Source organism: Heliconius melpomene, chromosome 13 (assembly GCF_056956725.1).
Source record: "Heliconius melpomene rosina isolate 202511_hmr_F chromosome 13, ASM5695672v1, whole genome shotgun sequence".
NCBI classification, from domain to species: domain Eukaryota; kingdom Metazoa; phylum Arthropoda; class Insecta; order Lepidoptera; family Nymphalidae; genus Heliconius; species Heliconius melpomene.
The window spans coordinates 1,002,509-1,016,877 of NC_140401.1; positions in this window are offsets into that span (position 1 = coordinate 1,002,509).

The following is a 14,369-nucleotide window of genomic DNA, read 5'->3' on the forward strand; positions in this document are numbered from 1 at the left end:
TGGAAGCGTTGGGGCACAAACGTGCGGCTGTAAACGCAACAGGTTGTGGTTTCCATTTTAACTCGTGAAATATTATTTTTATTTCCTCGCTCTGATAATGAGGCAAAACGCGGCGTTGAATTCCGCCACTCAATGCGCAATTGCTCAAGAATTCGGGAGAAAGTGAAGAACGAAATTATCTTAATGGTGAATGGAGTGTCTTACCACTAGATTCCCAGGTTGTGCCTACTCTGCTATGTGAGGAATATAGTGTAAAAAAAATTGTTATTGGAAAGCTATTAAATAAACATTTTTTTTTTGGCTTGCACGGAATAAAAGATATTCTAGGTTTTCTATCCTAATTCTAATATAAACAGCAAATTTATTATGTACGATAATAATGTTTCAAAAATAAGCTCTACAAATGAAATCTCATTTGTCAAAATATAATCATATTTTATGAAAGTTCGTGTGAACGTTGTGAATGAAATAAATTATGGCCAATTCATTTCTAATTTCAATGCAAAATAGATGGTGAAAATAAATTGACGATTACGTTCACCGCAAATACATATGTTTTACATTTAAGAACAAATTTACTAAACACTTACTTTCTTCTACATTTATAAGGGAGCTAGCCAGTTTGTAGGACGCAGGTCTTTATAGGTACGGAGTGTTATAACACTAGGTTCTCTTTGCCTACTGTGCACATTTTACCATCATATATACCATATATAAGCCATAAGGACAATATTATTTTCAAGTCTCTAACTAAAGTCCCTATCGCATATCGCAACCATTATCTTTTAGATAAAATCCATACAACATATAGTGAATAATGCAAGTTCTCAACAAGGATGGACCAGCATAAATCAAGATAAACCTGTTTACAAAGTTTAGCATTTACAATTATTATTTATATATATATATTTATTAAATATATTTTTTTCGATAGTCACCAGCGAAAGAATTAGTAATTAAATCACAAAGAGTATAGTTAAAGTATGCTTATACTTATATTAATTAAATTAGTGTAAATTTTACACTGATTGTTTTTATTTTTAACGTATTTGATACATTTGTCCATTTTATGTTATTAAATATTTAGCGGGTTTAGATGCACAAACAAAATATTATTGTCATATTTTTTCTTACTAAAAATTTTACTAACAACTGCTAACGTTACGGAATCGAACCCACTGCCAATATATTCAAATATAATTCACACAACATCCTCAATAGAATAGCACTGTGAGAAAAACGAGCAGTCAACTCAAGCCTACGCCCACTCAAATATTAATCTCTCGTCAAATTGTAGCCCAATCGTGTACTTGTCACCGCTTAGCGGATAACGGTGTGCGGAAGATTGTTTAAGCGTGCCTTTAGTGTACGACACGACCATACGATACGATTTGGGATTTCATAGCAAAAAAATCAACTTCACTCTGTATCCCGCACACAGCAGGGTAGGCAGAGGAAATCCAGTGCTAAGACATTCCGTTCCGCATGCAATAAGCATCTATCCTCACAAACATTTAAATTTATAATATTAGTCCGATAAGTAAAGAAGATTTATATCACCAATTAAAATATAAAACACATAATAAATTTAAGTTACTACTTATCAAACAATCGCTGTAATAAATCGTATCGACTTATCGCAGGATATATCGTAAGATTTAAAGGTATTTTTAATTGAGTACAAACTAACTATGAAGCCTCCTTGCTTGTCAAATGTCAATAACATGTGTTTTATTAATGTTGCCTTAATCTTATAAGTCTTTAGCTATATTTGTGGACACCGTCATGGCGCAGCGGAACAGCGTCTGTGCGTATTTTCCATGGAGGTACATATAGCGTCCAGTTACATTTTTATAATATTACATATAGTTATATATAAGAAACAATGCATCTCAAGCATCTTATTACCGAACAAGACCTTATTAATAAAACTTATATTTATTTGCATCACGTCTATTACAAAGGTCGACGCACCCATTGTTTCTTACTAATATAAGTATGGTATTGTAATATTGAATGTTAGTACCTACTTATTCGCAAGTGGGTTACCGATCGGTGAATCATTTAATATAAATGCTAATGACGAGTAATATTTACGATAGCGTATTTATTGATCCGGTCGTTTTTTTTCTTTCTAGTGAGAGGAAGTTGCCATTTTTAATATTTAAATATTATATTCTTTTTTTTCTCGTTGAGCTTCACATCGTATCCTGTACGTAGAAGGGAAGGCAGAGAAATTTATTTATTCGGGATATTGTGTTTAGAGTGACGAAAATCAACGCCAACAAAAAATTCCACCGAGTGGAAATCGAACTCACAACCATCGCTTTTAGAGTGAAACAATTTTGCCCCAGAGCCAAGGCGGCCTCATAAAGTTAAGTGATATTACTAGGATTAGGTACACTAGTGACTATGTGTGAACAATAATACAAAAAACCCATATTTTCCAATCTCCATAGAAATTTCGAGAAATACTCTTTTAATACTCTCCAACAAGGAAAATAGGCGGCGTTATACGCCGTGGAATTCCTGCTTGACTGTCAATCTATACTAATATAATAAAGCGGAAGAGTTTGTTTGTTTGTTTGAACGCTAAGATCTTTGGATCTACTGGTCCGATTTATATTGCTTTTGTTTTGTATGAAAGCTGTATTCTTCAGAAGTGCTATAGGCTATGTAACATTACATTACGCATATATACTAATAAATTAAAATACTTTCTTATTTGACATGCAATTTATTCTGCCATGTTAATAACAACCATCGCGTCGCTACGCAACCGCGTTCGTTACCGCGTCATTTTGATATTCATCCTTATGAAAATAAATATAATAGTCACTTTTAGCATTTCATCTAGATTGAAATTATATTTCTATAGAAATTATATTCTTATATTTCAAGCAGGCGTAGCCGCGCCCGGGTCCGCTAGTCACTAAATAGCTAGCTATAACTTGCTAATATTTCAATAGTCGTTGCAAAGAATCGTTTCTCAGAAAGCAAATAGTTTTAAACATTTCGACATATTGGCCATATTTGTAAATTTATACGTGCTTTGTATTTTGAATGAGGCGAAGCGATACGTGAGAAGTTTGAAGTGAATCTCATATAAAATAATATGTAATTGTATATTGGTAAATGTTATTACCATTTTTATACGTAATTTATTGTTATTTATCTTTTTTTATATGTTTGTTTTAAGTTGTTAATATCACTTTTGTTTTTCTATTGTTGTTATTTCCAAGAGGCACAAGCGTGTGACTGTACACGCGTCGGTTGTCGGTTTGATTCTCACTCGGAGGATAAAATAGTTAATATTTTTATATCCTCGCTCTAGCAACGAGGCAATCCTATACATTAATACAACATAATAATTATTATTATTACTTATTATTACCCCAACCAGCATATCATACCCTAAAATACACAAAAACGAAATAAAAAAAAAGTGAAAGCATGCACAACGCATTTCTCCTCTAAAAGCAAACGGTGACACTATCTGTCGACATTTGACACTACTATCTACGTACTCGTAGTTAAGCGATGTAACACGCTGTTACTCTCTCCTTATCGACGCTACAATTATCTTTATAAGCGATACAATGGCGCCTTGTTATGTTTTGTTTCTATATTATAATTAATTCATACTAAATGTCACACCGCTGTCTCCAATTGGTAGGTGACAGGCCGGCCAGTCGTGGTGCAGGGGCACAAACGTGTGATTGTTAATACGTCTGGTTGTGGATTCGATTCGAGTCCAGTCGAAAACTGAAAGTACCAAAAAAAATAACAATCTTCAACTTTCCTTACCTTATGCCTATTGAAAAACAGAATAAAGAAAGTATTATTTAGAAGTTATTGCGATGATAAACGTTTTAAATAACACTCAGGGGTCAAAAGAGTTGCTTTAGTAAATATAGACAAAGTTAGGTGACAAGTATAGTGAAGTCAGGTAAGAGCAAGAAGTGAAGAACGGAGAAAATATGTATTTTTTAATACCATAAAAAATGAAAAAAATCTTTACACAGTATTTTGCGTACAACCGGATAGACCGAGGAAGCCTTGTGCTAAGACACTTCATTCTCCACTATCTTCCTAGTAAAAAATTAAGACTAAATAAATATTTCAATAAATGAAGCCATCATTAGCAGTGGGATCAGAAATCGTAGTTTGAAAGCACCAAGGGAGCTAATCTGACAAGTAACGCAACACAATTGTATTGTTAAGGGACTGTCACTGCACAAAACGTACAATTAGTAAGAAAAGTCAATTATTACAGCTTCGATATTACTTATTGGGGTATGCAGAGAGAACCTGGTGTTAAAACTCTCCGTTCTCGACACGCCGCCTAAGCTTCGAGTTATTAAATAATAAGTGGCAGAACTCAACGCCGCTCTTGTCTTTTTCTTTCCCCTGAGTGGAAAAGCAACTCACAATAATCGTGCTTACAGTTATACTCAGTACTGCTGCGCTACCCGGACTTAAAACCAATTTCAATCGTATTTACAAATCAACAAAGGTATTTTCGGTTTCAAATATCAAAAGAAAATTTAATTTGAAAAAATCCAAATCTTGTCCATGCCTATTGATTGCCAGAGGCGCAGGTTCAAATATTTTATTTTGTTGTTTTTCCGCCGTGCAATGTGCAGAATAGGTACAGAGGGAAGTTAAAAAATGCATATTTTAAAAACTATGATCGAAGTCTCCGCATACATTAATATATTTAACTTGCTTTTTTTGTGCAATTACATCATTGTTGCAACAAAAGAGTATTGTATTATATACCTACATAAAAATATACATATTTAGGAGGAATTCATCCAGTTTCTTAGAAAGACCTCTTTCAAAATGCGTTGAAATCCTAGCTACTATGATCAGTTAATACTAAACAAACAAAAAAACATCTTTAAAGGCGCCGTTGAATGTGATTTGAATAAACATTCGACACCGTTAGTAGAAATCGAGTTCCTTATCTGAACGAGATATGTAGATGCATCAGTATTGTTATTTGATTTTTTCTATAAGAGGCTTCTTTCTTCATATTATACTAGCTTTATCCTGCGGCTTCGCATACTTGATCAGATAGAAATAAATGAAGCAATTAATATGTTTTCTCCTGTTTCCTTTACGAATTTTGAACTTAATACCCTTTCAGTGCTCCCCTGTACTGCCTAATCTACCTACTAAAATTATTATTTTATTATCTTTTTTTTTCTACTAAAAACAACAACAAGAAACGCTATAGATATGGATGTTTTTTCGCAACTACACAGCGTCTGAATGTAAACGCGCGAAGGTTGTAGGTTTGATTTCCATTCGGGGATGATTATTTTTTCTCGCCTGAAACAAGAAAAATCGCGATGTTGAGTTTCAATATTCAACACGCATAATCTCAAAAATTAAGAAGAATGTGCGGAACACAGTGTAATAGTATGTTCCTTCGCCTTATTCTCTATACATCAAGAAAATTTGATTTTCATTTCCCGTCCAAATCAAGTATTGCATATTAACTGGAGTTACTAAAGACAGAAAAAGAATATAACTCATTCCATCAGCGGGGGATCGAATTCACAAACATCGCGTTAAAAGCTAGACGTCTACTGCACCACGATGGATGCATAACTTACAACTTTCAATGCTAACTCAAAATTGTAGGTTACAAGGCAAGTTTCCACACCACCCAATTTCCCACTCACAGTCATAATTCATCAATAAAAGGCGGATGTAGTATTTCAATAACATATTATCAAAGTTATAAATGTATTGAATAGAGAGAGAAACCACTATATAATTTAGTGTTAAATATTGATATGTTTTGTTGAGAATTCATAATAAAACGCCTATTGAAATAGACTTTTGATAAAGAATACGTTAAATGTCATTGTGAATTTATATGGTGGTTTTACGATGTGTACGCAGTGAGAGAGAAACGCAATTAAATATTGTGTTAATTGTTAAACTTGTTCGATAAAGGGACGTAGGTTCGATTTGTTAATTTTTAAATGAAGAGTGATAATTGTACTGTTTTTTTTAGCTTCTAAAAGTATCCCGCATATAGTAAAATATGCAGATGGAACATAATTAATTAAGACTAAAATATTCTTTTCCCATTAATACACTTTTGTTCTCCACTTTCCGTTAAATTCTTGAGGCATTGCATGTTCAGTGCCGTAACTCAACATCGCGCTTAACCAGAGCATAAAAATGAAAATATTAAACATTTTATTAGTTGTATAATCAATTTCGTTATTTACTTCATTCAATATTTGTATAATTTAATTTATAATTGTACTTGTATATTAATGATATATTTCAGTTTTTCACGCTTAAATCCAAGTGTAGATGTATAACATCTGCACTGAAAGAAAGAAATTAGAGTGAAGACACTCAGTTCCACAATTTTTTGTTTTAACGCTAATAAATCGATAACAAGATGTCATTTTATTATAAAAAAATATTACCAGCCCTTCTGGTTGACCCATTTGCATACTTTTACTATAATTCTCAAACAATTATTATTTACCTTACGATTTAGAAGTAATTTCTATGATCAAGAATATAAAATATAAAAATGTATTGAATTAAAAGATCATTTGAATTTAATGCAGAATGGCTCCCATTGCATTAATGTATAGAATATTAAAATTGTAACCTATACATTAAGGAGATTGCTCTCCTATGGAGTACGTAGTCGGTTGCGCTCAATAGAACAGCCTCCCGACCTGAAGGTAGCTTTATATTTATTCGATCATTCAAAAGTACTTGACATTTGAATTGGAATTTAAATCTGATCACCAACTTTTTAACATAGTAACCAAACGAAAAAATATGCCCCCAATCAAACAATTACCAAACAGTACAAAGAGGATTTAGTCCATTAGCTCATTGGAGGAAATTAACAATTGCTTGGACTCTAAATAAAGTCGTCAAGTTAATTCAGTCATGTCAGTTATCGTTGGACTTACTTTGCGTTGGGTTTAGTGACCTGCTTTTTTATATGAGTTATTGATTATTAGCAATTATAGACGAGGCCATTATGCTAGCTGTGAGCGTAGTGCCAGTGAGTTCGATACCCACTCACAAAATTAATTATTTTCATTTCTCCGCTCAAGCTCGGTGTTTATATCTGCTACTCAAAGCAAAATGTATCGTAAAAGACTAATGTAGATTTTGAGATAACATATTTCTCGAAAAAGAAATATTAATAAAATTTGTATATAATAATGTTTAGTTCTTTATTTTTGGCGTTTCAAACGTTTTAGTTGAGCATAATTCACTTCACCAATATCACTTTACATGGAAAACACACGATAGAAATCAACCGATAGAAAATAGATGGTTTTATATAATTACAGAACACTTACCTCTAAAAAGGGGGCCCAGTATAAATCCAGCCTTCACCTATAAGAGAATCAAGAAATATTAACAGTATGCACACAGTTACTGGTCACTAATAAATATTTCTAGTATTATAAATTTTGTTATTTCCAAAATTATTTGCAATTTAAAACGCTCACACAAAACGTTTCTATATAATAGAAAGATGAAAACCATAACATGAGACTGGAATAGAACGCATTATAAAGTAGGTAGTGGTAACTGTTTTCTCCGTTATAACCTATAACATTTCTACCGATACAATATAATCAATACTTTAACCATAATCTAAACCATAGTTAAACGTACATTTCCATATAAATCGTAGGCAAGGTAATACTCCCGCGTCAGACGGCCGCTCACATATTCAGTGACCGTGGAAGGTCAGCATCTGCATTTTATTGGCACGCACTTCTAGTTCCGCTGAGATCAGTGATAACATTGTTATTATAATAATTAAATAGCCAATTTGTAGTACGATACTTATAATAGTAATAGTATAATAATATAATAATAATAGTACTCCCTGAGATTAGCCAAACTAATACTTGAGCTTTAAAACATATTAGAGTATAAATTTAGGATATACCTCACTCTTCTTACCATTGCGTATTGTACTTTTTTACCAAGCGACCATTAGCGCACAACCATACATTTTCTAGAGGTGCAGGTTCAAATCCCGCTACATTCGAATTTTATACGTTTTCTAAAAAAGTATTTTTCTATTCAAAGTGTGGAATAACACTCAAATAAGTTAAAAATAAAAAAATGTACATATTCTCTTGTAAAATAACATTTTTTGAAGTAGCTTAGAGTAGCGGAGCATTGTAAACATTTTTGTATAGACGAAGCTGACAACAAAAGTTCTAACAACTGTGTCAAAATTTAGCTTCAGTAAAAATGTGTATGTAAAGCTTAGTTAACTAGAGCTTTAAACTGGATTGTTTTTAACATTTTTTTTTTTTCAAAATTTCTTAAAATAAGAAGTATATTTGTAAAAATATCCCATGGGGCCGTTGTGGCGCATCAGCACAGTATAACTGTAAATGCGATATTTGTGGGTTCGTTTCCCAATCGTAGAAATTATCTATTTTTATTTCCTTGCTCAGGTAAGAAGACAGAGAGTGACATTGAGTCGCGCCACATTCTTCATTTCCTTGCTGGGGTATCGAGGCCAACCGTGGCTTTGAGGGGGCAAGGGAGTCTTGAAGTGAGTATGTGTCGTGAAGATAATCTAACTGTACAGAGAATAGAGTGAAAATCCATAAACAGTTGTAAAAGAATCGATTTTACGAAAGAGAATCCAATGTTATTATTAGCCGCCAGTACACTGTATAAACAACCTGCCTGTAACCGGTACTGTGGGGTCACATGTATTATGCATAGTACCCGTCCTGCCCTAAAGGAATCAATCCTGAGTTCTAAATGTCCGGTTCGGAATAGTCTACTGATAGTACATTGAATATTTATAAAGAAATTTACACTGTGCTACAATAGTATTATTTATGTAACATATAGTCATAAAAGAAATTGATGTATTTTTAAGGTTCCGTACTCAAACGGTTAATCCTAATAAGAAGACGCTGTCCGTCCGTCTGTCACTAGACTGTATCTCATAACCTTTATGTTTTTGTATTTATTTTGCCTATATAACAAATATTAAAAATATGAATAAAGTGCATATAACAGAGAATGTGAAGAAACCCTTTATGCGTGAGTGAGATTCGCACTTGCCATGTTTTTGAATATTGTATTAAATCATAATCCTTTGTCTTATAGCTAATTCGGGATTAGATAAAGAAAGAGTACTAAATAGGTACATACGTATATTATAGCAACCCCTATAATTCTGCAATGTTTGGCAAATTGTTCTTATTACCGATTTGCAAGATACAGAACACCCTTACGATGCAATGATAGGCGACTGCATTGGAGCGTATACGGGGGGTCGATAACACCTTGATAACGACTAATGCGACGATGCCCTGCCTGCCTGCCCTTGTATATAATAGATGAAGAGCACTCTATACTGGGGTCTATTTTATTTAGTTCTTCGCATCGCAGCGTTGGGTTCCGCCACTCAACACACAATGTCTCACAAATTCGGCGGAAAGTAAGTATTCGGCGGGAAGTGCCTTAATGAAGAGCGGAGTCACTTAAAATTAAACCTAGGTCACCTCTGCCTACCCTGATATGTACGGGTTAGTGTGAAAAGCAAAACAAAAATATGAAACATGAGGATGACTAAATATGAAAAAACGCTGTAACGGTACAACGTCGCATGCCTATGTCATGCAAATGTAAATAATTTGTCTATTTTCATTATTATTCTTGCAAATCAATTTGAATTTTAGATGCTCTTGAAGGAAATCGAGATTTTTAAAGCTATCCTTTCCCGATAGTTTACTTTGTAAACATTAAAAGTTGTTTTTTCTTGTTCGTGCAAAGTAAAAATCGTGTCGCCGATTCTTTATTTGTTCGCGAAATGCTCTAAAGTTTAGGTTTTAAACGTTTGTAAATAGTTTCCATTTGCTTGTTGTGTTTATATTACACTTGGACCTTAAGTTTTCTGTTTGAACAATTAATGGTTTCGAGTAATTTTGATTTATGTAACTTTACTGAGATTTCGATGTCTCTAAATGACATGAGATGCAATGAACGGACGGACTTACATAATGTAGAGTCTGTGTTTCAAATTCCTGCTGTGTGTTCCTTAAAATAATTACAATAATTTAATTTCGCTGCCACTTTCACCACTTTACAGAATGTTTTTGCCTACACAAAAAAGAGTGAAGTTTAAAAATTATATAATTACTTAAGGAAAATCCGATAACTGTTTAAAATATCGCATTTCAAAATAAACTCGACCTCAAAGTTTCTAAAATTCGCAAAATATCTCAATAAAAGCTTGTTTGCTTCATTTTCCACTACAAGTTTTATCTAGACAGTAAAGTACGCATCGAAGCTGCTTCGGCGTTTATCTGAATGCCTTTAAGAGTTGATAATAGTTAGCGAACAATGTGGAGCTGCCTCAGCTACCATACTTTTGTAAACATGTTCAATTTTATCTTACCTCTAATAGGTAGAAGTTTTAGTTACCGTTTGGTGAAGTGGATATTAATATGTTTTCTTTTTTATTTATGTATTTCTTTCCGGAAAATAAATAAAGAGAGTTTAAGAGAAGAAGAGAAAATTTTGAGAAACCTAGTGTCAGAGACACAGTGTTCTTCCTAGCAAAACTACCTTTTGAGCTGGCAGTACTCACTCTCGTGAATATAGCGTGAAAAAAATATTTTAATGGACGAATTGATTAAAAAATAATTTAATTTTGATTTTAAAAGACAAATTCAACTTAGTAAGTCCGTCCCCCCCCTCCCCCATAAAAAAGACGATTTTTAACAGCTCATACAAAATTCATAGAACAATAAAGATAATTCTGCTTCGCCAATCGTATGAAACAATACCTCGAATGTTATTGCAGGACTCTTTATTGTTAGATTTGTTAAATAAAAACACCTTTGTGTGCTTTATTTTGGTTTAATATTATAAAATTCAGCGATAATCTGTAAAGTATTTTTTTAATTTAATTTTAAATAAATGAGACCTTTGTGGCGCAGTGGGGGAGCAATTGACTGGAAACGCCATGACTGTCGTGGGTTCGACTCTTATTCAGGAGATGGATATATTTTATTTTGTTTTCATTTCTAGTTTCACAAGACGCAATGTCTCAAAAAATAGACGGAACATCAAGTAAGGAGCAGGGTATCTTAAAACTAGATTATTTGCGTAAAAGACTTGAATGTGTATTTATTTTACAGTCAGATTAAGTAAATAAAAATATTTGAAATCTAAATATATCATCTCAAAGAGAGGATGGAACTTTCAATCAATACAGACATGAAAGTCAGACGCCTAATAACTGTTACTTTATTGCGACACCTGCAATATTTTCTAATTTAAAGCAACTTCAGATACATAAAAGCTACATTTACAGTTAAAACTGGCGTAAAATGGAAAATCTCGTATATTCCGTTGAATTATAATAAAATTATAAATTTTGGAAAATTATCTTTCCACTCCCCTATATTCTACATTCCAATACATGCTCTACATGGCAGTTTCCAATTTTCTAAGTCCAGTAGTACCTTATCTATGAGTTACTAAGTATCAGACGAGATTTAATACTCTCTCTTAAATAAATTATTTTTGTTTTAAATATTTACATCATTCATGAAAAAATTCTTCAACATACATATTATAGTAAATGATAGACAAAAAACAACTTGGCTCTCGTGACTTGGATACAACCATCTTTTGTTAAAGCGAAATTGTTAGCGATTCTTTGGTCCTTGTTTTCGAATCGGCGTGCTGAGTGCTGTGAATGATTTATATAGGCTTTGTGATTTTTATTTACGACGCGATGTGGTTGGAGCGTATGTGTCAAAATATTTCCGACTGTGAATCATGGTGGTGTGAAAATACGTCAGCGGCACTGTCTTCTGTGCGGGAGGTAGCAGGTTCGGTTAGTAGTAGCGTAAGGGCACGTGAGACGTTTATGGGTTCGATTTTTACTCGAGAAAATGAAAATATTAAATATCTCATTTTCTTGCTATAGTAAATTCGGAATTCCGCCACGCAACACGCATCAATTTTTTTTTTAAGTTAAACTTTCTTGTATAATTGTATGTTTCTAAATAAAGATATAAACGGTACAAAAAATAGCTAAGTAGTAAGTAATCCATATGCTATTGGACAGAAAGGGCTGATTCTGATCGATGCAAGTGATCTAGCATGGGGTTAATACTGACACTATATTTTTTTGTTTTTTAGAGACTTGTTTTTCTTTATTCATATAACTGCACCATCATAGCATGTGAGGGATATTCATACATCACTATGAGCGAGGAACGAGAACCCACGAAATTTCACTTCTTCATAGAAGACTACACAGTCTTCGCTTTGGAAATGCTTTAAAATTAAAGATAAAAAAGTAGATAATATAAAGAAAATCGGAAAACTTTGTAGTAACTCTAAAAACATTTTTTAAAAATAACTTAAAAATATGTAATAAAGTAATTGAATAGTTTCGGTAATGGTGATTAGTTATAAAAATAAATACTAGAGAGTGTTTATTTCTATTTCGAAGCATCTTTAAGTCTATTTTTTAGTAATTATAATGATTGAAATATAAAATATATATATACGATGCTTAATTTGAGATAAAAATACTGACTAATTTTAACACATTTTTACATAATAAGTAAAAATTAGTCTTACAAAACCAATAATCATGGAAAACCTATATTAGGCTATTATCACACGACTAATCGATTTGAACCCTACCATTGTAAAGATCTATGCGTTGAACCGTTTTATTTTATTGTACTTCCCCGCACATTTTATTTTGACCCCAACTATTGCCCCAACTATATACATTTTGCACCTTATTACTACGTATTACAGTTTACTTGTTAATTGCCAAAATAGTTAAATATAATGAATTTTCAACTTTACAACTCAAAGTTAAGGTTGCTTCTTCTTTGTACAAGTATTTTTTAGTGATTCATAGAAAAAAGAAAGGCTTATTAAGTCGATAATAATATTAGTTAATTTATAAATATCGTCAATAGACCTAATATAAATATGGGCAGTTCCCACGTATCGGTTATTAGTATAAATTGACTTTAACTTAACGTTTGGTTGATCGTCTATTAAATTAACAAATGTGTTGCGATACTTCCTGTTTGTTTTAGCTTTAATGATATAGTTGATGTTTATTTTGTGAATGCATTATCATTATCATTATAAAATATTTTTTTATAATTGTTTCAATATACTATATTGGTTTATAGTTTTTTTTTTGCTTTATTCTTTAGGTTAGGTTGAGAGAACCTAGGCATGACGGTTCCTTGGAAATTGTTATACTAGTAGAAAAAGAGAAAAAAAAAGAGGTTTTAGATTTAAATAATAACATGTAGTGTGTTGGCCACGTTCTATTATAAAAATAATTACCCGAATAGAAAGCTAACCCCCTAACCGTAGCGTTCATAGTCTCAGAGTCAGCTGTGCCGCAACAACGGCCTCTGTTTATAGTTACAAGGGTATATAATATGATTAATTGTATAAATCGATTCATTCATACAATGATACAGATATGGATAACATAAGTAATATATGCGAACTCAACAGTAATGCAGAGATCTGATACTTCCGTACTTGAATAGCCTTACCACCTTACTAAACTCATTTTCCCGACTTTGAGACTGCGCGTTGAACTTAACGCCGCACTTTATCATACTAGAGCGTAAATAAACTACATTCCTCTACAAAAAAAATTAAGACGTAAAAATAATGATTATCAGTAAATCCACATTTACAAACGTAAATAATTCATACAACAAAGCTTTGAACGTTCAATAAAATAAAATATAGGACCAATTAGGCACAGTCAATTAAGAGGACCACCCGACGCGGCTTTCTCTGTCGGTTTATTATTTTTATTCTATAGGATATAATAGGGATGAAATAATGCTGTAAATATACGATTTTATATTAAATGTTTTAGTTTTATATAATAAAAAAAATATTGTTGCCATGCCACCGTGGCACAGCGACTGACTATAAATGCAATAGTTTAGGATTCGATTCCAACCCTAATTAATTATTTTCATTTCGTCGCTATGTAACAAAACAAAGCGTTGTAATGAATTTAACCAAACAACAAGCTAAAAAATATATTTAAAAATCAGGTTTTGCAACGTTGTATTATACAATATTGAACATATATAAAAAATGTATACTTTAAGTTTTTAAGTTATAATCTTATACTTTGGATGATACAATATGTTAAAAACGTTGCTATATCATTGTATAAAATGCATGCAATATTCCTAATCAGTAAGTATAAAACAGAGTGACTTATGTTGAGTTTCTCTTTCTCTCTATACCTAATCCGCAAAAAAATAGAAGAACTATCCTTTACTGACTCTCCATAA